We start from the raw sequence: 26,091 nt of genomic DNA, 5'->3' as shown, positions 1-26,091 counted from the left end.
CTCAAGTTGTTCTGAAAATTATAATTTACAGTTTAGGTGACAGTTTCATTTGGTTCCTTCAGGAGCCTACACTGCATGAGGCTAAAATCCTACAAGCGATGTTCGGCAATCAGCTTTCTTCATATCATTTGTTTCTTCCCTTTTTAGCCAGCTCACAGTGTAATCAAATCCCTGCTAGCTCTTGTATGCAAATTTCTTGGGCTATTTTATGTATGTGTTTGTACTGATGAATTTGCTCGCATAGGCCTTTGTCTTACAGAACTCCCTTTTTTTACTCACCCAAGTTATTTTCTTTATTCAAAAATAAAGCATGTAGTGGAAGCTGGCCTCAGATACCTTCCAAGAGGTTGAGGAATGCCCTCAGGTGGATTCCGGGAAATTTTCAATGATTTTTTTCTGTGAGCTTGTCCAATCTCTCTTTGAAGCCCATAAGAAATATCTTGATTTATCTGTGGGTTTTTTTATTTGGCAAGGGGAGAGTGAAGGGGGATGCTTAAGTGTATGTATGTATATGTATTAGGGAACGATTAACTAATATCCATATTGGAACAGCGCCTGTGTTATTTAAAATGTATTTGTAGATAGCTTTCTGGTTTCTACCTGGGGCTTTAATAAGGCGTACTCTACAATGATTTGCTCTTGTTAGGCTTTCTGTTGGATTGTGAAGGTATTGGAAAACAGAATAAGATGTTGTAGTGCATTTCAATTTCTAGATGCTTACCTGAACTTGAACTTCCAGTCGTATATTTTAATGTGTTACTATTTACATGCTTGTAATGACATAATTGGTCTATGAAAGCTGTGTTTCCTATTTTGTGCATTATGTGAGGCAATGCAGTCTGTACCTGTTAAAATGGGTGATTGAGGGTGATCACTGGGTGAAGTCTAGAAAAAGATGGATTTTAACCTTCTCCTAGGCTTATTTTTCCCTCTTCATACAGCTATTCTTTTTCTTGCTTGAGAGTGCCTCTAGGCCCCAAGACAGATTTCAATTTTTAACTTATTTTCTTTTTTGATAGGCTTCATTCTGTAAGTGGTGAAATAAACTCTGCCTTTTGTACTATAACTTTATTATCAGTAGCTTTCAGTGTATTCAGTACTCTGCTTAGTTTGTGGTACCAGTCTTTGGAATACTAAATCAAGATATATTGTTCACTGGCAGTTCTTCTTTTGTCTATCAATTTGGATTTTTTTTTTCCCAATGCCCATAATATTTAGAAAATTTAAGGCTAGAAGAGACCATCTATGGTCATACAGTCTGACTTCCCGCTTTACTTCGTTATAGAATTTCACCTACATCAAATCCCAAACTTTCCTGGCTAAGCCCAGCCAGCTCTTTGAAAGGCATCAAAAGTAGGCTTTAAGGTAAGTCGTAGCTGATAAGTTTTGTACAGGATACAAAAAGAATGGAGCCTTTTGAATTGCCAGCCTAGGTTGCAACCAGCTGGATATAAAGCACATGTGAGGGAAGGAGGGTCCTCAGGGCACTTCAGCTGTTGTTTCCCCGTGTTGGCTTCCTGAGGGTCAGCCTTACTGAGCTTTTCCTGACCAGTTGAGGACTTACATTTGAGGCTGGCTGGTGTTTGTTACTCTACTAGGTAAGAAAAGCAGTCTCGTCCCTGGTTTTTAGCTTCTCAGTGTGCTTTGGTTATGGCTGCTTTTCTTCATCTCACTCCTTGTTCCTGCCTACCTAATTATGTATACTGCCCATTTACCCCAGCTATAGCCCTGTATTACACTTAGTGGAAAAATGCCATGTATTGTCTGATACAGGACTCTGTTGTAGGATCAGCTTCTGTTGGAGTAAGGTACTGACTGTATCTTTAACTTTTTTTAATTACTTCAGAGGTCTTTAATCAGAAGACTGAGGTTAAGCTTTTGTTAAAATGTGTTTCTGGCCATGGGAATTCTTTATGTCCAATTTCTTCTGTCACACTGCATACTCATTCACAAGTGGCTATTCTAGCCCTCCTTATTCATGATGTCCACTCACACTCTATAGAGTTATAATTCCAGTAAATATGGTCTTATTTGTTTTATGTATTTTAACTGTTAGCAAAAAATCCCAGAAGAGTAAACTTAGTTGAGAGGAGCGGATCCCAAAGTAACTTTCATGAGGTTCCAGACTGGCCTCAAAATGTCAGATGGTTTTCAATTTCACAGAAATAAAAACAAACTTTTTTTTCTGACAAAGTGGAAATTATGTACTTGATGTTTTCCCTGAAAGGTACAACAGGTGAATAGTTCAGCAGTTATGTTAAAAGACTCTCATTAGGCAAGCTAATTAAATGTGGCTGGAGCAGAAAGCTCTTTATTTCTGGTGCAGAAGTTGAATTCTAGTTGACTTATCTTGAAGATGTATCTGTATGCCTTTTTACATGCCAGAAACTTTAAGTAGCCACCAAAAGAACTGTCATTATGGGAGCACACCTATTTCAGAAGTATGCTGGTTTGTTTTTAAAATGTTAGTTTTATTATCTTTCATATTTTATTTAGTTTTTTCTGCTGCAATGGTATTCAGTGCCATCTGCTCTTCAGCTTCATTTCCTCTATTTTGTTTCTGTCTTTAGGCTGTACTAGCAAGAACCTAAGTTTTTATGTATTTCTAAGATAGCAGGTCCACCTGTGATGATGCATATTGCAAATAAATGACATTTGCTTCATCTGCTATTGTTACTGCAAACAGAAGCATCCACAGAGACTCATAAAGAAATGAAGTATTTCTCCAGACACTACCTTTGGACAGTTCAGATACTTTAATCTAGCTTTTCAACAGGAGATCTTTTTGAACTAAATTTATATAAAAGTACTATAGCTTAACCAACATATTTCTGAGGAACTTTCCTGGATTTTATTAAGTTACAGAAAATCCAAATGACACGTGATTATTATACTCTTTGGAGTTATAGATTGGAAAATACATTTATCAAGTACTTAAGGCCATCTGAGCCATCCGCCCATCCAGATGGAGGATATTCTTTGTTGCCAGAGGTATAATATAATAACAGGATTATTGCACTAGCATGTTTTGCTTTCTTAAGTGCAAGCTTTTTTCCTCTTAGCTGTGATTTATGATTGCCAAAGCTTCTTTCATCAGCAGAGAGGCATCTCCTTAACACTATACTGCTTTATCTATTTAATTGTGTTTAGGTTTGTAAGGACAAACCAGATTGTAATTAACTTCCAGGAATAAATATGTTTTATGATTTCTAGTAGCTGAACAAGGGCAGGTTGCTATCATGGTACATGTTGCAAACAGGCAGCCTAAAGTCCTTGAGCCCAGAGCTGCACCTCTGCTCTCCTAGAGTAAGTAATGTCCTGGGGACTCCTTTTGCTTCCCCAAATACCTCATGGATTTGGAAACATAGCAATGAGGCAAGCAAAGACTGTCAACAGTAGCCAACCTGAACCACAGTGTACACTGGGATAACGTCTCTCAAATTTTTACCCGTGTTCTGTAGGTGCTTAGAAAGAGGTAATCAGCAGATGTTACATTTGTGGGGCATTTTGACGGTCCAATACACTAAGTGTGTGAAACCGATGAATTCCTCATTCAAGTAATGCAATTGATGCAGAAATAAATGTGTCTATTGCACAAGTTCATGCAAAAATTTTCATATATTTGATTGTAGTTTTTGCCACAGACTAAATTTACTTTCTTTTCAGTGTTTGGGATTTTCAAGTTTTGAAATTTTTGCAGACTTTTTTGTTTAGAATTGCTGATCTGCTTCATCGTTCTGTAGACAGGGTTAGGATTTTGCACTATCCGTGATATTGGCAGGGCAAAACCAAGTGAAATTTAACTATTTCTTCAAGTCTGGAACGAAAAACAAAGCTGAAAGGCTTAACTTATGACAAGAAAATGTTTCTGCAAACTGTTAAGAGACCAAATTTCCAGAGTTTGCATGAATCTTCAGTACTTTTAAAATATTAATTATTGGTTTTTTAACTGGAAAACATAGAAAATTATATTATTTATAAAAGTGCTGTCTTAAAAGGAATTTTCTCTCCTCTAGAGTTCTGTACTTCCAAGCTTGAAGTCTGGCTTATATGACAATGTAAAGTAAGTGCAAATAAAATTGAAGTAAAAATACAATAAAGGAAAATATTTCCATTTATTTGATATTATGGATTATTTCCATTTACTTACAAAGCTGTTTGCATCCTATAACTATGCTAACAAGCTTCTGAAGACTTTAAAAACCAAGAAAAGCACAACCTTTCATCATTTTATCTTATATAATTAGGATATTATCTTCTAGGATACTTTTGCACTATTTTTTTTTTCCACCGGTGAGGTGATGTAAGGGATGCAAGATTTTGCTCAGTATTTTACAGTTAACATTAACTCATTAACATTAATATTCTGGATTTTGAAAGCATATTGAGGTCACTTATTGCCCTGGCTTTTTCTAGGATTTATCTGTCTGCCAGCATGGTGTGGGAGTTGTGCTGGAAGACTTTTTGAATGAGTCAAGCTTGGTTTTAATCACATCTGAAAGCAAAAATCTGAGTTGTTCGTGAAATTGATTGCAAACTATTTTACTGCCATAATTTTTAGGATAAGGGAGGACTTTTAAACTGTAATGTCCTTAATAGTAGGCAATTAATAAGTAGATAAATTGGGAAGAAAAAATTTAGTTCAGTTTTTAACTGATTCACTTTTAGTCATTCTCTATCAGTGTTCCAGAAAAAGCATTAAGAAGGTGAAACCATTTCCTGTAATGCAGGAGAGATTCTTAATAAAAATATAAGCAGTTATCAATGTTTAATTTTTCAGCAAATTTATTAATGTACTGAAGATTTTTTTAAAGTGCTATTATCAGCATATCCATTGGCAGGATGAGTTGCAGCATCAAGTTTATGTACTTTTTAAAATGTTTGTTACAATTAACCAATGCAATGAAAAAACCCAAACCTCTTTGGTTGGTTAGTTTGGATGAGTTAGTGTTCCTCCAGATCAACAGCTCCTGAACTGCACTGTGCAGTTACAGGCGATGAGACTTAGCACAAGAAAAATGAATGGCTGGGAAGAGGGGAAAGAGAAGACCTCCGTTTTTAGCAGGTGCCTAAAGTTAGAATGGACAAAGCTTAAGGTGAAACTGCAATTCTGAATAACTGCATCCTCCTTTTACTCTCAGAGTTACATCCACATTCCATGAACTGGCTGCTGATCCTCACAGCCCGTTTTCTGCCTTGTTATATCCATGTGGCAGACTGAATAGGGCCACCTGTACTGGTATTTCTGCAGCCTTCATCTGGCATAAGGCAAGACGTAGCTGTCGCAAGATCGCACAGTTCTTGCCTGTAGCTTCTGTACTCCAGTTAATGCGTACTGGAAGCAGAACAACCTATATGCCTTGGAGCTCCGTTTTCTTTTGCAGAGGATAAGGAAGTGGGGATCATGGAAGATATAATGATCACCACGCTTCCTTGTCCAAGCTCATTCTTAAAATAAAATTGTTAAAATCGTAGCAGGGCTTTACACTGTGCATGCATTCATCTCTCAGCTACTTCAGGAGGCATAATCTTGGTAGAAATCCTTCAGACTTGCTCCTGTAAGTCATGTGATGTTCCCAAATGGAAGAAGCTAAAAGCTTCACAGCTGCTGGTCCATGGGAGCATAGAAACACTGCTGGGAACGTGTCTGAGCAGTTCATTGAAAACCACTTGCTTCAGGCCTGGATATTTTCAGCCTTTACAGCCTCGTATATTATATTGTCTGTTGTGGTGCTTGAGGGAAAATGTTATTGTCATTAGTTGAAGGCCCTGGCATCGTTAATAGGTACTCGCTACCTGCTTCGGTGCAGGAGAAATATACTGTCCTATCCAATCTGCATGGAGAACCCTGCACTTAGAACTATCCTCAGACGTGATAACTTTAGGGGTTAAGAACAAGACTGTTTGCATCACATATTTTCCTGTTTAGGGGAAAACTTAAAAATACCAGTATGCCAGTATTTACAGTTCTGGCTGTTTCTCCCAAAGTTTAAGGAAAATTTGCTATGAACAGTCAAAAAGTTTCTGATTAAATTAATGAAGGAGCTAATTCTGGATTAAAGGAGCTGCAAATGTGAAGCTCTCAATGTATGCTGATGATTTATTGTTAAATATCAGTGACGACTGTCAGATGCCAGGAGTTGCTTTAAGTTTGCCGAGGACCCTTTCACTATCTTTATTACCTAGCAATAGCCTTAATGGCTCATAATACGTGTTGGTCCAAGCCCAGATTCTGTTCCCAGGTGGGGAGCTTTAGGGAAAGTGTGTTACAATAAGGCAAGTATTTAATGCTACTTTACATGTGTATTCTGCACTGACTCTGACTTCTGTTCTTGTGCCTTCCTTATGCTTAATGAGTGATGAAATGTGATGATGATTGCTGGACTCTGACAAACTTTTATTCCATGTGTTTGTGTAACTGCTTCCTGAATCCATAGTGTCCTTTTACCTTACTTTTTAAACGATAATCACTATTAACAAAAGGAGTCTTGCTGGAAGTTGATGCTTCCATGATACTGGTATAGCTGAGAGTAGAGTTTGACTTTCTGTGTTTCTTCATAGTGTAACTTTATCAGGTTGTGAAGCATAGCATGTGATTATTTATAAATTAAGCGTGCTTGTGCTTGCAATACAAAGATAATTTGATACTTCTTAATATGTTCTCCCCTTGAATGGTTTCATAAGGTATAAACTTGTCATACTTACATGTGCCTATTTATATGACCAGATGTTGGTACCTTCCTTGTTCAGCAGTCTGTCTCATCTATGAGTTCTACATTTTCTGTGCAAATGACATGTTGCATATTTTGCTTCTTGCAGCTTGTTGTTTCATTGTCAGTTTATAAATATCATGAGGTCAAAAATGAAATTACATAGAGAGAATAGAATATGTTTGTTTGATCAGCTGGAAAGACAGTTTATAAAACCAAGAAGTCAATGTTTTTGTTTGGGTAGAAACAGAAACAGTCCATGTAACCAGTCATTTCATTTAGACATTCATTATGCTTTTGAAGATGAGTGAAATTTCTAGAAAAAATATAATTTTCAATACTGTATATTTTTATTTCAAATATCAGATATTAATGTTTTGGTTTAGACATTTCAGGTTAAGTGTATAGTGGCTTTGGTGATTATTTCTTGGACTTTTAATTAAATGTATTTTTATTCCAACTCCTCTTTTGAAAAAGGCACCTTGGGTTCAGCTAAAGAAATAGTTAGAAATGCATTTGTTGAATTAATAGGTTATCCAGCAATTCAGGAGATTGAGAGGATATTAACTTTGAGATGTTCGTATATGTCTGTCAATCATTGTACCCATTTCTAGTTCTGAACACCTCATTCATTCTGAATCCAGCTTTTGCTTCAGCCTTTCATCTCCTGTTTGGCTTGCCAAGTAATTGAGTGTCAACTGAATACATTCATCAAAATTATTTAGTTCCACATTGATATTTTTTATAAAACGTCCAATATTTTGTGAGCCCATCTTTTTGTTAAGTTGCACTAACATAGAAATTTTTACTTGAAAAAAATCTGAAAACTATTTTTGCATCTTTGTTAATTCACATGATACTTTCTTCTGCAGCATCATCCTTATATATTTAAAAAAAAATTAAGACAACATTAAATGTTTGTTACACAATTGTTTTAAGAAAACTTTTTTTACTGAAGTTTTATATTTTTGTAAACATAAACAATATGTGAAAATGCGAACTCACTCTTCAAAAGTCCTCTTTCTTCATTAAACCTTTTATCTTTAACAGCTGTATCATCTTAAGTAGTTTCCACAGAGAAATATAGATCACTTTCTGTCTTTACAGACTGACTTATTGAGGTCTTATCCTCTCCAGAGTTGGTAGACTAAAGACAGTCTGGAATAAAATAAGCTTTTCCTCATACCCAAGATTAGACCTTTCCATTAAGACTTCTGCTTGACTTTTTTTTCAGTAGGAGCTGAACACTATACTTGTATTTTTTGTACTATTTGATTTTTTTTTTTATTATTATTATTATTATTTTTATGTTTCCAGATAGAAATGAAGGGGACCTGCAGTGCATTAGGGGGAATTTCTCAGGAATGTCTCATTTTGTCACCAAAGGAAATATATGTGGAAAATTTCTCTGAATTGCTGATGGTTCTCCAAACGTGAAAACTTGCTACTCCTACCTTCCCCCTCCCCCCTTTTTTAACCACTTAGGGGATTCAACATCCAAACTTCTTATAGACCAGCCTTCCAACTGATCAAATTCCTGGACAGTTAATCTTACTACACAGTATCTCCACATGCCAAGAAGCCTCATCTGTATTTGCCAAGTCTTGAGGAGGATACCATTTCTCATGTAAAATTTTATGACATTAGGTACTCTTTAGAAAAATCTACCTGGTTTCAATTTATAAGGATACCTACAATTTTGTCAGGAGGAGGAGAAGAAATACACAGAAATAATAGAGGAGATTAATGTTAGTTTTATACATCTGTCATTGCCTTTCCTGGCAGTACTTTTTAAATTGTCTGCTAAAGATGGAGTTATCTGTATGTGACCTATTTCTATAACCCTGCTTAGTAAGAATGAGATTGTATTCTTACACCTAACAAAGGAAAGTGTGTTTAAAAACCTGTGGGTTTTTTGACCAAGCTACTGTTCTTTATTCAGAAGTGCTAGCTTTCTGTAGAGAAAGCAAACTCCAATATCAGGCCCCAAAAGTTTTTCTTGAGTCATTCAAATACTTTTTTCACTAAAGTTAAAGGTTGTACGTCCTTGGATAAGCATCTGGTTTTTACAGTGCAAACAATGACAAAGAAAGCAAAAGCTGGAATAAATCCAACTACATAACATACAAAATGTCATGGTAGCAAAAAAAGGTCCAAACCTTCAGAAGCTCTAGTGCTAATTTGATCCCTTTGTGAAGAATACTTTAATAGGAAGCTTCAGACTGTGACAAAGCAAGTGACTGCGTGTTAAACTTCCTTTTTTTTTTTTTTTTTTTTTTTTGAAGTACTTCATCAAGTGTAAGTCGGCATAGGTATGATATCTTTTGAACTGTCATTTATGGAAAAAATGAAAACACTTTATTATTGTAAAATTCTACTGGAAATGTTGGTTATTCTTACCAGATACATGAGAACACAGGGCATCCACCTGGGGTAGGGAAGTCTTGCCTCCTTTTCTTGACATAATAAACTCCATCTCAACTTATCGCAGAACGAGGCCTGTTTGCTTAAAGAGCAAAATGGTTTCCTGTCTTTGTTGCTATTTCGATGCTGTGTAGAACAAATACACATACAATAATGTACAAAGCAGAATATTTTAGGCTGTTGGGGTGTTTTTTCCAATATGTTTACAGTATTTTTTGTTCTGTTTTAGGGGTTTTTTTGTTCTTTAATGCAACTGTATCTATAAGGGTTTTTCACAGAAGGGTGGTTTAGTTTTTGCTTCACGCCTGGAAAAAAAAAAGACAGAACCAGAGAAAAAATAAACTGGATATTTTCTATTATATAAGCATAATTTACTGTTTGAAGAGTAAGCTGCTTGACTTTAACTGAAATGAAAATATCCCTTGAACAGTTTTTAATAAAGGAGTTTGGAATAAAAATGATGTTGGTAGAACACTAATAAAAACAAGACAATACAAACTGTTCATGATTGTTTCCAGATTCAGTAGCACTTAGCAGTTACATGTATTCTGTCTTTAATTACATATCCCAGTAACTGTGACATGTTTACCCAAGGCAAGGATTTATTTTAACATGTTTTAGGGTGCTCACTGTTTTAAAATGCTTTCTGGAAAAAGCTTTTATTGATGCTTCATTCAATTCCAGAAAAATAACTGGGGACTAATGAGAAATAGATACTAAAATACCTCTGAATGTTTATTCCTTTACTTTATATGGCTATCATCAGAAGTTACCCCACTAACAAAGTGTCTACCTTTTAACTTGAAACCAGAAGAAATTAGGAATTTGTAATTGAGGCGTGCCTAATGGCATAGGTGGGATTGCTGATTTTAGTTCAGTAAGCCTCAATAAAACACTTCAGCTGGTTTTGAGATCCAAGTGAAAAAACAATCATCTCATTTAGTAGTTTGAAAGATAACAATAGATCCCGGAAAAGAGAATCATCCACAGATGAATAATCAAATGTGTGCATGCTAGTCGAAGCATGGCAGGAATTTTACAGCCACAAAACACGGAAGGTCTTTGTTCTTAAGAATTCTTTGTGTGTTATAGTTTAGGACAAACACTGTTATTTATCCATACTTTGATTGATTTAAAATCTTTGGCTTAAGGCTTGTGTCTTTTACAGTGCACAGTACAATAGGGCATGAGCAGAGCAAATCTGTGTAATGATGAAAAAATAATGTTAGAAACTCAAGACCTGAGGAATGAACAAAGCTTCTTCCCTGAGAGTGCCACTGTGGGAAGGGAAGAGGGGAGACATTAAAAAATTATTAAAAAAAAGGGCAAATTTCATACTTCAAACAAACAGCATTGGATAAGTTTCATGAAAATTTCAGGAGTGTTGTAAGTGGATTCTCTTTTTCCGCACATACGTACATATGTGAAAGTTTGGCTATTATACCATATTAGCTTTGATTTTATAAGCTCCAGAAAAGCTATAGTATTTGTCTCTATGGTGGTGGCAATGTCTATTAATGCTATCTTTTGTGATTCCATCTTCTCATAATGTCTGAGAGCTCTGCTTTAAACTAGCAGTCTGTGATTGTGACTGGTGAGATAAAAATTTCTGTGAGATAGAGAAAGCTCATGCTACTATGTGTGACAAATTGCAATGACAAGGCTGTGTTGATAGCAGCTTATGATGTGAAATGAAATCACAACCACAATACCATAAAGATGTGTGCTTAGGGCATCTTTACAGAGCTCAAAGTGAAAGAAGATATGGTCAAAATGTCTAGTAGACACTGTGTTCCTTCCCTGCACTTCTTTTTATTGCTAGAGCTGGCCAGTACTGTTCAACAAAAATATTTCGTGCATTTCAGATTTTTTTTTTTTGCTTCGCTGCGTATCTTTATCCCAGCTCCTGTGTAATGGATACAATCAGCATGTGAAAACTAGCTAAATTCACTATACAAATATAACATTTGTTGGAGTGTGCAAGTTAGCCATTTGATTCATTCAATTGGTTGAATGATCCATTTGAAGAATAGACAACAGGAAAGGATAAATAACTGAGCAGTTACAGAATGCACTCCATGAAACTTCAGAGTTTTGCATCGATTTCTTTATTCATATTAGCTATTTATATGGCTGACAAAGTACAAGCTGACAGTAGAAGCAACTATGTTTGTGAATTCTAGATATTAAGTGTAAAATTCAGTTGCCTAATATTGAAATCTAAAGCCATTTTTTTTTATATTATAGGCATTTAAGACTGCTTTGTGGGGCTAGCAGGTATAAGACAGGATGGATGGGACACCAGCGCTCTTCTAGAGCAGCAGCTGGAGGCTACATATGAGCATGTAAAATGGCACAAGAAACCTACAGTTAAGCAACTGAATTATTGAGTAGTGACCTTTATGGCAGCTGAAATTTGGGGTTCTAGGAGAGAAAAAAAAAAAAGTCTCTGGGAATGACAGGAAACAGCCATTGCAAAACTGAAAAGTAGTACGATTAAAAATTCATATCATTTTCAATAATCTCAAATATTATTAAGCCCCTAGGCGGGGAAAAGAGTGTCTCCAAATCAGGACACAAATTTGGAGGTGATATCCTTTCAGTACAGAGAGATACGCATTCAGAGCACAGTTGCAGAAATCCTTGAAATAATTTTAGTTTCCTGATATGATCTGCTAAATAAATTGCCATTGAAGAGCTGAGTTTTCACCCTTCTGAATAAATAATCGGATCCATAATCAAACGGGGGGAAAAAAAGAAAGCTACAAAACTATTTCCGAATCAGTCCCATGCAGGAATAATTTTCATAATAATTATTTCATTTATTTTATTTATTGTTTATTAATTTTATTTTAGTTTATTCTTTTTGGCATTACTATTCTAGTTAATTACCATTCAAAGGATAATTGTTAATTATCTCTTCTACTGTTGCTGTAGATGGTGGTTTGCTTGCTAAGATTCAGGCATGCTATGCTTCCATTTAAAAACTTTGGTTTTGTCATTGATTTCTGTCCCATCACACTGATTGAGCATACTCTGCAGATATTCTGAGTACAAGCATAAATCAGTTAAGAAACTTCCTAGAACACTTCATTTAAAAAAAATAAAGAGAAAAATTAACTCGTATGAATTAGAACAGGTTTTCCCCCTTGTTATTCTCAGCACCAAATTACTGTAGGACAATTAAAACAATGGAAAATACTCTCCTAATGAAGTGGGAAGGGTGCAAACCAATAATTACTATGAACAGCATTTCTGTTCCTGATTAAAAAGCAAGCAATAATTGATAATGGAGCATGCAAATATTATTTTCTACCAATAGGTGCCAGTATAAGCTAATTAAGCTAAAGTATTTAATGACAGGTTTAAAGCAGACATTAGAAAAACATGTAAAACAATCCCAACAAAATGCATGTTATTTTAGTGATTTTAAATATCTATCTGCTTTCTTTGTCTTTATCTTAGAAACAGAAAGGTAGTCTTAAAACATATTCTGGGGGCAGAAGTGGAGAAGAATAGTTTTCTCACAGTGATTTGCAAAGTGCTTTTTTACCTTCTTCAAAGGGAATGCTGAAATCAAGCTAGCATACAATATGGGCAATGTACTGCATCAGCCTCTACATGCGGTCTCTGCAGCTTAAAAATCCTCTAGCATCTGCTGCGGTTTAGCCATCAACTAAGCAAAAAGAGCTGATTTGCATTAGACCTGTTCATGTTTGACTTTCCAGAGACATGAAGAGTGAACTGAGTAATCCAGATGCTAATTATATCTCTTCATAATTTATCCTTTTAGGTAGGGCATAACCTTTCTTGTGAGGATTTTGGATGCTGATGGCAAAGTTTCTGTTCTGTCCCTTTCCTGCTTCTCCTCCCCTTTGTCCAGTATAGCTGAATACACACATCCCTTGCTTCTGTGTCTAGCTTCTAAACTTTGTAATCAGTCTCCTTTTTTAAAACAGAAATTCATTAAAGTTCTTTAACAGGCAAAATTTGCAGGGAAGAGAAACAGCAGAGGGTGATCCTCTACAGTTGAATCTTACCATTGCAGGTTTCAGCAGCTGGAACTAATTTATAGAGAAGAAAGAAATATTTGTTGTGTAAGAATAGAGTGAACTGTCATTACAGTGTTTCTTTAGTCACATGTTTCCCTTTTAACATCATAAAGATATGTTTCAAACTCAGCCTCACCAAAATGTGGCTAGCCAGCCTCATGTGAGTGTTTCATGAGCAAAGCTGTGGAGTATCACTCTACATTTTTTTTAATGCAATTCAGCTCCTAACCTTCTCCCTATTTGGTGCCCTGTTGTAGATGTCCGTAGCCAACCACATAATTTAATCTCATTCCTATTCAGTTTTAATGGAAATATGACCTTTCAACAGATTAGAATTGATTTGTTTATAAATCTGCTAGTCTTGTCAAAGCTTTGTTCTTATAGACAATAATTTTGCTATCATCTGGCCAGTGCTGATACTTATCAGTGTATCATAGCAGCTGTAATGATTTTTTTTTTTTTTTTTAATCTTTCTTTTTTTTTTTGTGGGATCTGCATGGTACCGCCTTGCTGGGCACCTCCTCAGCCACGTTCTCTGTCATTCTGCAAAGCTTGGACAGCGTCACTTGTGAAGCATCCCTCCATCTACCACATGAAATGCCACAGTGATAGTTCCCTCTCTTTTTCTTCCTCTGCTCCCCTCTCATGGTAAGCGAACACATATATGCCGAACAAGGCCAGATCAACAGGAGAATATGAAAAGGAAGAGCCTCTTGTCTACGTCAGCAGCGCTTTTCATCCCCAATTTTGCTTTCTTTTCAATCATTTTATGCTAAACATAGTTGTATCACGATTGCATTATCTGTATATAGACTGTTGCTACTGTAAAAAATTCAGATAGCGTCATTGCTACTTTTTATGGTACTCACCAGATTGAACCCTTCATCCATTTTACAGGCTGTCTTTACTTTCTCAGTGTTGTTTTCGTTGGGGATTTTTGTTTGGTTTTTTTGGAGCAATTGGCTTGAACCTATGACAGTAGGCTGTTTTCATAAGGAGGAAAAGTAATGCACTTCTCAAGTTTACTAAGGAACACGGAATTATTTATTGTACAGCTTTTTCAATGTTAATTGTCAATTTCATATCACATCAGTAGTAACCTTACACCTGAATGCAAGCATACAGACGTTTGTATAGAAAGGCAAATTTTGAGAAATATTAAGATAAAATGTACTGAGGAACATCCTGTTGGTGGCAGCAATAACTTATATTTAACTTGTTAGAAGTTGCGAAGATACACAGCTACTATGCAGTCTGTAGTGACTGCAAGTAATAATGGGCTTGCTGCACATTTGAATGCTCTACATTGATTCTTATCTCTTAATAGCTATTTAATCCAGACTTAAAATCACATATTGGGTGTAATGTACAGCTAATATTTTGCATAAGCTTGTGAATCTGGACTAAAGCATAGCGATATGCCATGGATGTTTAAATCTCCAGAAAAATGGCCCTGGTTCTGGTGTTTGGGGGGAGGGGGTGTTTGGGTTTTTTTTCCCTGAAATATTTTTTTATTTTCTTATTTTCTTGTAAGAAGAAACATGATCCTGTGCTTGTGTGTTCTTGAGGGTGCAATAGCAGAACTTCTTTAGCTTCTGCGCTTATAGTTAGCACATTTTTGATAGTGATTATACAGTTGTTCTTCCAGGAAAAAATGATTGGAATAATTCCTTCAAACAGTGTCTTTTATAGGGTGGATAGTTCATAATGGTGTACGTTGTATAGTAACATACAGTGAAATGCATGGGGACACATATTTTAACTCTAATTTGGGTTGCCAACAGTAATTGATCACAGAGGCCAGTTTGGGCTGAATACACACTGAACAATTATTTGAAGTAGAAACAAGGTGGTTCTTTTAATGTTAGAACTTCCTTAGACTTCCAGTTTTGTATTAAGCTGTATGTTTTTATAAAGCTCAATCAGAATTTCTCCACACAAAATATTTAAATGAAAAATCAAACAAAAAGAAATGTAAAGGGAAATTATGGCTCTTCAAATAAGCATATTGGTTCTTAGTATGTTTAAAAACAGGTATACCTTGGAGGATCTTCTAAAACCTGAATTCTTTTTTTCAGCTAAGAGAAAATGGTTCCCTTTTTATAAGGAAAAGAAACTTATTCTACCAGCCAAGATGGCTTTTTCTGCATTTATGACATGAAAATATTTTTTTGACGTTATACTCTGATAGCAGGCATTTTGTCAACCAAGGGCTATATCACCTGAAACATACCAACTTTCACAGTAAGCACCACTAAATATAATTTGTGTATGTGGAGCTGTTCTGATCTCTCTCTTTGTTTTCCCCTCCCTGTCTTTCTAATGCAGCCCTTTGTGACTGTTTTCCTTGGATGGTGGACCTGGCTGTTTTCCGATGACATACTGTAATTTTTCACCTTAGGTCCCTCTGAGAGAAGGGACCTGGAAGGCTCCTTCTCTCTACAGATTGTGCAACTGTTATCTTTAAAAAATGCTGTCCTTTCTCAACCAAAGCAAACAGTGGTTGTCTTGTTCCATTAATTCATTAAAATATTTGAAGAAGTCCTCAGAAATTTATAGTATTGTATTATATACATATATATCTCATTATATATCATACTATAGTGTAGTATTATAGTATAGTACAGTAACAATTTCTGAAGTCATTTTGCATAAGTACTTTGATACACATCTTTTGAAGACACATGGTTATATGTGTGTGTTTTAATGACTCTTTCTGTGCTGCAGCTCCTAGTCTGAGCCAGGCAGTGCAGAGTGATGCATACCTTAGCAATGCATTGGTATGGCAATGACTCCCAGCAGCAACTGGTTGCAAATTGTGTATGTTAGGGTTATGTGAGGTACAGATCTGTACTTGGCAAATGACAAAATCAATCCAGACAGAAAGCAGCTGTCCCCAAAATGTTAATGAATTGTCATAGCTATTTTAATTTCAACCATCTGTAGTCAAAAGGAAGACAGTCTGTCCAGAAGAACTCTGTTAGAGAAAATCTAGATAAGACTAGAACACCTGGGTTCTCATCAAGTTCTGGCTGCTAGTGGCTTTATCACAATTATTACTTCCCGGGTAGTAATCCAAGATGTTAACTTCACTGTCCTGTCTTTGAGAAAACTGCAGCCATTCCTGTTGAGCACAGTGTGCTGTGCACAATTGTATGTGTAGATGTAACTATCTCAGTACTTATGGTCCTTTCACTTCTAGAAGAAGTTCTTCCATTTCTGGTCCTTCCAATTCTGGGAGCAGACCAGCCTGCCTCTTTTGTCTCTTTTCCAGCACTGCCACAGATTGTACCAGGTCACTACAGAGATGAAGCTATACTTCACCGGAGAATGTGCTTTTGTTGGTTCTTTGGTTGCCTGGCTGGGGGTTTTGTTCGTTTGTTTGTTCCCCCCCTATCATCCCCTGTCTCGAATTTAGAGACGAAGTTAGGAAAAATACTTCAAATCAGTTTGCAACAATGGAGGTTATTTTTTCTTTCTAGTTACAAAGAAAAAAAGTATTTTACTGAGGTATGCACTTAAAACATCCCAAGGCTTTTAAAAATGAAGCAATTTATTTTTAAAGAATTCCTATTTAATAGAGTAATTGTGGCATCAGTAAATTAAACCAGAAATTTGCCCCCACCCTTTTTTTTAAGCTACAGGATTTATATTATGGACACTTTATGCTGTGTAAGGTTTGTACAGAATCTCCTGTATTACTACTTTTCTGAACAAAAGCATAGCTTACAAGACTTTTTTGGACAGTTGCAGAATATATGTCCGTGGTCATTAACTTTCATCAAGCGCTTCCAACACACCATATATTATTACTTCATAAATGCAAGTTACTTTGCATCTAGGGGTCCAATACAATGTAATGAATAACATAAATTTATTTTTTTATCTGAAGTCACTCTTCCAAGCTTGTAAATGTTTTCTTACCTCAAGATGAAATCTCAAGATGTGAATGCCTGTTATTTCCCTGTCCTTATTTTGCTTTGTTAAATATGAATTTGTGTCTCGGTGAGAAACTGTTTCTTATTGTGTTGTTATACCTTATCATATTCTTAACTGCAGATAAGATACTTATGGAATTACTGTTCATTTGGTTTGTTGTTTCTGTGTTACTGCACTTCGCAAAGATGTTTCTTTGCAAAGGAAGTCTTCCAATGTTTTGCAGTTGTAGAACTAGAAATTTTTTTTTTTTTTGTCCTTAATGAATGATTAAAGGATCTCCGCACCCAGTCTTTAGTTACTGTTTTTCCCTCGATGCTTATTTTTAAGCATGAACATTTAACATATTTGGCTGCAATGAGAAAGGCAAATATGAAGCACATGCAGGCTGATTTTCTGCATTGTCTATATTCTCAGCCAATTACATTACCCAAGATCCGTGCCTAAAATAAATACAGTTATTTTTATTGTTCTGGATATCTTTTTCAATATGTACACTGAATTGTGACAAAACTGTTTACTTTTCTGTGAACATCAATTCATAGCTTCACAAATCCTCACAGCAGACATGACAGAGCAGGGTAGGCAGGGACGTTCTGATTTGCTAGGTTAAAGGCATTTGCCATTTGAGGAACCAACTAAAATGCAGTTGCTCTTTTCTGAGCACTAAGGTGGGTGACACAGGCTATGTGATTTTATCTGTCTTTCTGAACAGTCTTTAACTAAAAAATATTCCAGAAGGCAAAGACTCCTTGACATGTGGCCAATAGTTTTTCCTAGGAAGAATTCTTGTCGCTCACTGTGCCGAGCTGAACAGCTGCATGGTGTGCTGAGGCAACAGGCTCATATTCATTCATCCCCAGATCATGATGACATCTAGATTATTCAGCTTGCTTATTTTTCTGTCATGCCTCTTTAACTATATAAAGGTTAAGGGAAAAGTACTTGTTATCAGGCTGGAGCAGCAGATTTTATGTCCTTCAAAGAAGTTACAGGTGCTCATTCTCATCAGTTTTTTTTATATTCTGCTTTGAATTGTGCCTCCATCATCTTCAACATTTGAGACTGTTCTTTCTAGAAGAGAGCTGGTTGTGTTGAGTACTGTGTTACATTCCGTAGTTATGTTCTCCATACTGACTGATTTGAAGTTGCATGTATGAATGACAATCAAGGTCATAATTGGGATTTAATTGAAATAAATTCTCTTAGGATATCAAAACCGTAACTGACTTGACAGAAAGTAGAAACTTTGTGGGAAGTTGGATGGTGCTAAGCAAGGTGGGAAGGAGGTGCGAGTGGTTGTTTTGTATTTTTAAGCTGGAGTTTGGCCTAATTTAAATTCTTAAAGTATTAAATGTGCCACAATGTATTGTGAAAGAATTCTTTAAGAATTCACTGACACTTAATGTTAGAGAATTTAAGTTGGTAGCTCTTCAGTGTCAGACCTTTGAACTAATTTGGTTTTGTTCTTTAGCTTACAAAGCACTTTCTTAATTAGATTAGCCTGCCACGGGCTCTCAGCAATTTCAAATGTTAGTGGCAATAAGAACAAATACAATTAATTAATCCATACATAAAAAAGGAAGGGATAAATGGTCCAGTTACCCTGGCAGGAAAAACTCTAACCTCAGAGTCTCACTGCAACTTGTTCCATTTCATTTATGCAACCATGGGTTACACAAATGTATCTACTGGAAGGCATGGAAAACTTACTACAGCATATACTTTGAAATTTACTCTTATTCATAAAATTGCAATCCAATTGCTTATTTTGCACTTACAAGGGGTACAAATTTTCCAATTCAGAAATGTGAAACTCAGGAGAACCTTATGTCCTTATTACAAACATTTAAAGTTGGCATTAATATTTATTTCAGTAATGTTGCTTCAAAGCATGGTCTGATGTTTTAATTTTGCATGACATTTGAGAAGCAGCGTAGTCTAAGTGATTTTCTATAAATACTCTGACTTTATAATATTAAAGACTTTATTCTTTGGTGGAAGTTAATAGCACTGTTACCATGGAACACTTATTCCTTTAATTTCATGTAAATTTAAATTTTATGATGTTTGCTTCTCCAAGATTATATAATCCCTTTTTATTGAAAAGAATCACAATTATGCAAATGATGATATCCAAGGAGACAAGCAGCAATTAACTGCAAAAGACAGGCTGTTACCATAAGAGTTTACTCTCAATGAACATAACAGGACCTCCTTTAAAATAAACCTTTATTTAAAGAAATCAATTTGTCATAGTTTCTAAAAGAAAGCAATTCATTCAGACAGAAGTTTCTAGTCTTAGGAGTATGTTCAATAGTATCTTTGGGTTTTTTCTTTGACTCCAAATGCATTATTTCTGTACATGGAAGATGGAAAGAGGAAAGCTTCAGCATTAGCATGGACCCTGCTGGCTTTGCTTCTAAGAAAGCCCATAAAAGATTTGCCTTTCTACAGGAGGCTATTAATGGAGCAAAATAATCATCTGTAAGCATGGAGTTATGCAGTCTGATAGTCACCAGTCACAGCTCTGGAAAGGTAAAATAATGCTCAAAAGAACTGTGTGGATTACTACTAACCTCCCTACAGAAGGCATTTATCTTGGATTCAGCCATGTGCCATGCACTTCGCTTGCACGCCAAATGATGCCATAGTCTCCTGCGTGCTTTGGAACGCACTTTAAAATGTTCACAGATGGCTTGAGAACATACTTAAGAGCTATCTCTCCTTGGATATCTTCCCTGTGCTTGATGGGAGAGTTATGCTTCTCCAGATATGGGCAGACTTGCAACTGTAGGCAGTGTATGTGCTGTTATATATTAGAATTAATTTTGCTTTCCCAGCTTCCTATGTAGTGAACTAAGCAGTGTTGGAGGAGGAAGAAATAGCAGCTGGTTTCTGAGGAGAAAACTTTTTTTCCTCAGTAACTTTGATACTATGAGCTGTTAAGGAGCCTCAAGGGAGATTGTGGAAGGGAACATAGGAGTTGAAGGTGGGATTTGAGCCAGTCAGAGAGCAAGCAAAGTGTGTCACAAATCATAGTGTAGCACAGCTACAAGAGCAGGCCTCATACATCAGCTACCAAAATCCTCTCTGCCACTGCATAGTAGGTAAAACATGTAATACCAAACATATTTTCCCTTGCCTCTTTACTGGTAATAGGTAGATGTGAATAAAATCTAGGACTAGGGCTACGTCCTCCATGAAGAAAAACAGATGTACTTTTCCTCCTCCACTTTCTCTTTCTGTGAATCAGCTGAGGGAGCAGCCTGGGCAGGGATCCATCTGACTTTAAGGAGGGCTGTTGCTTCAAACACCATTGTTACAGTTGTGCACAAGCTCAGGAAAGTCTGATGGCTGCCAAAAGTCTGAAGAGTGTCAATAGATTCTGTGTGTTTTAAATCACAAGAACTGTCAGAAAGCTTCATGGTACAGATAACTGTGATTAGCACTCTTGGGAAAATACTTTTTTCATTAGTGGCTTTCCCTCAATGAAAGTCAAAGATTAAATAAAAAGCTTCCCCCGCCTGAAAAAGGAAAACAGGTTTCAGAATTTGTCTGATAACTGTAAAATAGGGAGACCTCATTTTATGAGTTTTATTTGCACTTCTCAAAGCGTTTTATAAATGTGTTAAATAATAGGCGTGGTAAACATTTAGCTATCACATTTTATAGGTAGATCAACACTAAAAATAGAGATATTCAGTGAACTCTATATTGAATCCCTTCTTGTACACGGCTTTTATCTGTAACAGTAGTCATACAGATAAGAGGTTGTGTACTGGACAATTACCTACCTGAACATGTTGAACAGAGACAATATCAACTTGGAATAACAGAGTTCTTTTTTTGTTTTTATCAGTTTAAGGGGTTTTTTTCATGCTTTGGGATAGCACAAATGAGTAAAAGGGTTACTGTTCTCTTAGATATGAATGTCAGACACGTGCCAATAATGCGGGTGATACGTTTTCCTGATACATTATGCTGTGGTTAAGGTGCAACTGTGAGGACCATAGAGATGAATTTCAGAAAGTTTTTTGATACTGGAAAAGGGTTGTAATAAACTGTGTGCAGGAGCAGAGGAGCATTGGCATTTCAGTGCAGTGTGAATGTAAAGGCATGGAAAGGTGTTGACGTCTAAGCATTAATTATATTTACATTCCTCCTCTACACTCCCAAATGTTTTGCCCCAAAATTGCTAATATCTCACAGCTCGCATTAAAAGCATTGCAACTCAGACAATCTCCGTTAAGTGGGGTGACTATGTTTTGTTCAGTGAATATTATGTATAAGGAGTGGGCTTGACCATATTTTTAAAAAGTAACACACTTTGGAGGTCATGTATGATAACATATAGGAAGGTCAAGATGGAAAAGTTAACCAGACAGATGGCTCTTGCCCACCTAAGTGTAGTTTGGAATTGGCTTTCTCAAAAAAAGCTTTTTTTGCATGAACTAGGTAAACCTGTAAGGCATACTGCCTGAAAAGCTGAGTTTCAACAGGCTGGAACTTACTCTGTTTGTGCTTTATTAATAAAAAAATCAAACCCCAGGCAGAAAGTGAGTGTTGATGATGATCACTTTGTAATGCCTGTACAGCAAAATGAGAAAATCAGTTATCAAGATACAATATAGGCTGAGGGAACAAAAAGCATCTACTTCTGTTATTGCATTGGCTCCAAGTATAATGTTTCAGCTTCTTATTTATTTATTTAAGACTGAATATGGAGGACTGAAACCACTTGTAATTGAATAACAAACTTTGGAGAAATTGATATAATGCATAGAAAAGCACTGAGCATTTTAAAAATAACCAGGGTTTTTAACTGATATATTCACTTGTGAGGAGTCCCTGTGTAAATTATCTATGGAGATGTATTTTAAATGTTACAACTTTAATAAAAACATAAAACCTAACCATAATTTTGATCTCTATGCTGATGTAAAGGTACTAGGAATCAAGAACCTTAAGATACAGCGAAGATGAGAAGAAAAGGTTAACGTTTGTGGAAAGGTTGTTTTGAATTGCACAAGAAATGTATAATACTTGAAAAAGGTATTTATGTGATTGACGTGCATAGCATTTAGCTAAATATAATATCAAGATCTTTTTCTAAGAACTCTGTTGGTACACATGTTTCTTCTCTAATTTCACTCTTTCAATTTACAATGACACAAGCACTCTTCATTTAATATGTTCTAGGTAGTACTCCAAAAAATAATCCTCAAACCCATAAGCCCCTAAAACTGTAGCTCGATATACTGTTGGTTTGAAGAAAAAAGATCTTGACAAAATTAATTATAGTATTTTAAAATTTTTGAGGCAGCAGTCAGTGAAGTATATCCTATAAGTAGTAGTCACTGCAATAATTAATTTATATAGCTATTGGCTAATCTGTACTTGCTTTCTGAAATTCCTTCTCCAATATGGAAAAACTCTTTCTTACAGCTAGTTTTAATTTTTTTTTTTTTCCACCCAGGTTCAGAGATTGGTTTGGTTTTAATTCTTCAGAAATAGTTAACAGAATAAAAGGGAAAATATACACTAGCTATGTAGTAGAAGCCCCTATGATTTTGCACATTGTACAATTGGCATCAGAAAACTGAACTGCATTTAATGTATTTAACTTCCATCTGGCATTTCTGAATCTTTGAGATAAAGTGATAATGAAATGGTCAATGGACTTTTGAGGGTTTTTCTCTGCCCGCATCTCACGTTTCATTTAGCTAAATTATAATGAAAAAGGGCTGATTTAATTGAGCATCTGTACCAGCAAAACACTCTTCATCAGGAATCTTGTGTAAGAAATCTGTGAAAATTCAAGGCTATTTCTCCATTTTCTTTTTCGTTTTAGTATTTCTCAATTCAATGGGGATAAAAAAAAGTTATTGCCGATATTGCACCTCACTAGCTGACACCTGTCATATTTCTAGGAAAGCTTTAGCAGAGTTACAGTTTAACATGCTACAGCATCTTATTGAGGTTTCTTCTAGATTAGACATTTCACAAACAGTTTTTTTTCTTCCAGAGTTTCAGCAGTGTATGAAACATAACTAGGCTGATCGTATGATAGAATTATCCAAATTGTTTCAAAGAAAATTTGTAAAAACAAAAAATGCCACCAACCAGAAAACTCTCAGTTAAATAAAAAGGCCACTTCAACAGTCAAATGAAGCAGACTGAAAAGGTTTTTCAGAAGGGACACAATTTATGAGAAAAGAAAAGCTCAGAAAAAATCCATATATGAAGATACAACATTAAATATATGTAACATTTTTTCATGTTCAATGCCTTGGCTCCCCTAAAATTTACATGTTTCTGAACTCCAAGGAACTTATCTATACTGAATTCTTTGAAATTTGAAGTTCATCCAGCACTTCATATTCTTTTTGGATGTAAAATATTTGTTGGCAACACAAACTCTTGCTTTGAGACCAAGAATCATTTTTACATTTGTTTACAAAACCTATAGGAGGTTTTATACCAAAATCTTTCTGAAAATCTTAGTTTAAAAATAGTGAACTACCCTTGGGTAATAAAGTGAAATAGGTGATATTCATATGACACAGACTTTAATGAACAGAGCAGAAGAGAGAGGAGATATCAAACACACAGACATCCCTTAGGAAGAGTTAAAAAGCACAGACAATCTGCTGAACTAACACAGCAGTATTTTCTGTTCTGTTTGTGCAACAGGAGATTGTGGGGGCTCAGTGGGAGAGGCTGAGAAGATTGTATAGAGAGTTACTGGTGAACTTGCTCCAAAACACATACAGATGGTGAAAAGTCCAAAGTTTTGCACATATGAGCTAAGATGAAATCTCTATTGTCTGATTTCTCAACTATTCTTTCTTGAAGTAAAAAGATTCTTTTTTTCCTTTTAGAACTACTAATGCCAAGTTTTATCCCCTAAACCCAGAAAACAGGCACCAAAACCTACAGGAGTTAAGTATATCCCTGTATGAGAGCATTATTGATATTTACTATAACAAATGTTTCAAGGAATGAGTCTGTATAAATAAATAATAACAAAATACCTCCCCTTCTCTCCCCCCCCCAAGTGCTATTAGAGTTAGCCACAATGAACTACTTTTATTCTGTGCAGCAGTTCACTCAAATTTATTTACTGTTAAGAGAAACTTTACTCTTTACAAAGCACTACAAAACATGTTTCATTAGTGTCTTATCTAGACAGAATACTTTCTTATTTTTACTTTAAAACAATATTTGTGTCAAATATTATGACTATGTACTTTTAAAAATTGTTCTAAAAAAGGAGTATGAGGTACCAGACATTCACCATTCCCTCCATTTAGCTTACCTGACTCTCCTCTTGGTACAGCTGTGAAGGAAGACCAGACTGTTATGTGTGGCCAAACCCAACTGCTCAAGATTTGAGAAATCCCCTCCCTAAATTTGTCAGACTGGGATTTCTTTCTCAAATCCAGTATTCTTAAGTGCTTATACTTAGTTGTTTATAAAACACCCCTAATAAATTCAACCAGGCAAAAACAAGCCCATGCTGAAGGCAATGGTGCAGAAAAGTACTCTGGAAATCTTGAACAAAAAGCCTGAACTTAAGAATATGTGGTGGATACAAAGTTGTATGAAGTTAGGAGGTAGGAAAGGGAAAGTCAGAGGAGTGATGAAACAGAAAATAAATAAATCCTGAGTATAACCTGAAAATGTTTCAAAGTAAAAAAAAAAAAAAAAAAAAAAAAATTTAAAGTAAAAGCTATCTTGTATAAATGTAATAAAAGATTAACGATTAAGTAAAAAAAAAGAATTAGATATAAAAGACGAGCATGTTAGTTTAAATTTATGCAATTTATAATTTTTTCCAGAGATACTTAGAGGTAAAATATAGCATCTATGATTTTTGTAACAGTGTCTGAAAGAGGAAGTAGGAACTTCTACATTCAGTGCATTCCCAGTCATTTCTTTTTAGGCTTTTGATCATGGTATAGTAAAGTAGCTTGTACTGTCTTTGTAGGATCACTTGTAGATGGCTGGCTGAGTTTCAAGTCCTTTTTCTCTTGGGAAGTCAAGTCTTTTCCAGCTTCCTAGTAATTAAAAAGAAAAAAACAGACTCCCACTGTGAAGGTATGGCATATCAGCAGAATTTTTATAATGCTGGAACACAATGATTTCATAAGCTTTGGAAAGACAAAAAGAAAAACAAGTTAGTGCTTTGGTTCTTCATTAGATCATATTCTCCAGCTACTGATTGCATTCTGGTATGGTCGTCATTTTGTAACTCTTGAGTTTGAGCCTTCATATGAGAATGTGTATGTTGGTACATTAAAGTCCACCTCTTGGAGAACAGCTTGCTTTCTGTATCTCAGCTGTATTTTACTTGAAAAGACAATACATTTTTATGTTTTTAAGCTTCTCAGTTTTGTTGTCTAGTTTACAAGTCAGTTCTCTGTGTTCTTCAGTCTTCCTTAAAAATATATAAACTAGTTATTCTGAATTCAATAATAGAGTACTTGACTTGAGGTGTGGCCATTCAATCTTTAGTTTACATAACATAATAAAAAAGGAAGCAAAAGCACTCTCTGGACAGCAGAAAAACACTGGTAATTATGATAATTCAGAAAATACATGCTATGGGTTAATCCTACTGTCACAAATTACTGTAAATAGAGTTGTGAGCCTGGAAAGAAAATACAGGCAATCTTGTATGTGACTGAAGTCTCCAAAGAGAATCTCAGTGTAGTGCTATATACTTTGTATTAGATCCAAAATATACAGGTGGTGGTGGGTTATAAATATAGCCAGAAAGATGTGCAGCTAAGTCTCCACTGCAATGCCAATTTATACTGCTGTCTGTAGTAATCACAATTTACAATTTGGACCAGAGGGAAAAAAAAAAGTGTGTTCAAACGAAGCAATAAGAAATCCCAGAAGAATGAATATTCCATCAGGAGAATATCATGAGATGAAGTATTCTGTTTATATTTGTATTG

This window comes from Gymnogyps californianus, chromosome 9, assembly GCF_018139145.2.
Source record: "Gymnogyps californianus isolate 813 chromosome 9, ASM1813914v2, whole genome shotgun sequence".
In the NCBI taxonomy this organism is placed as follows: Eukaryota; Metazoa; Chordata; class Aves; order Accipitriformes; family Cathartidae; genus Gymnogyps; species Gymnogyps californianus.
This window is presented reverse-complemented; position numbering follows the sequence as displayed.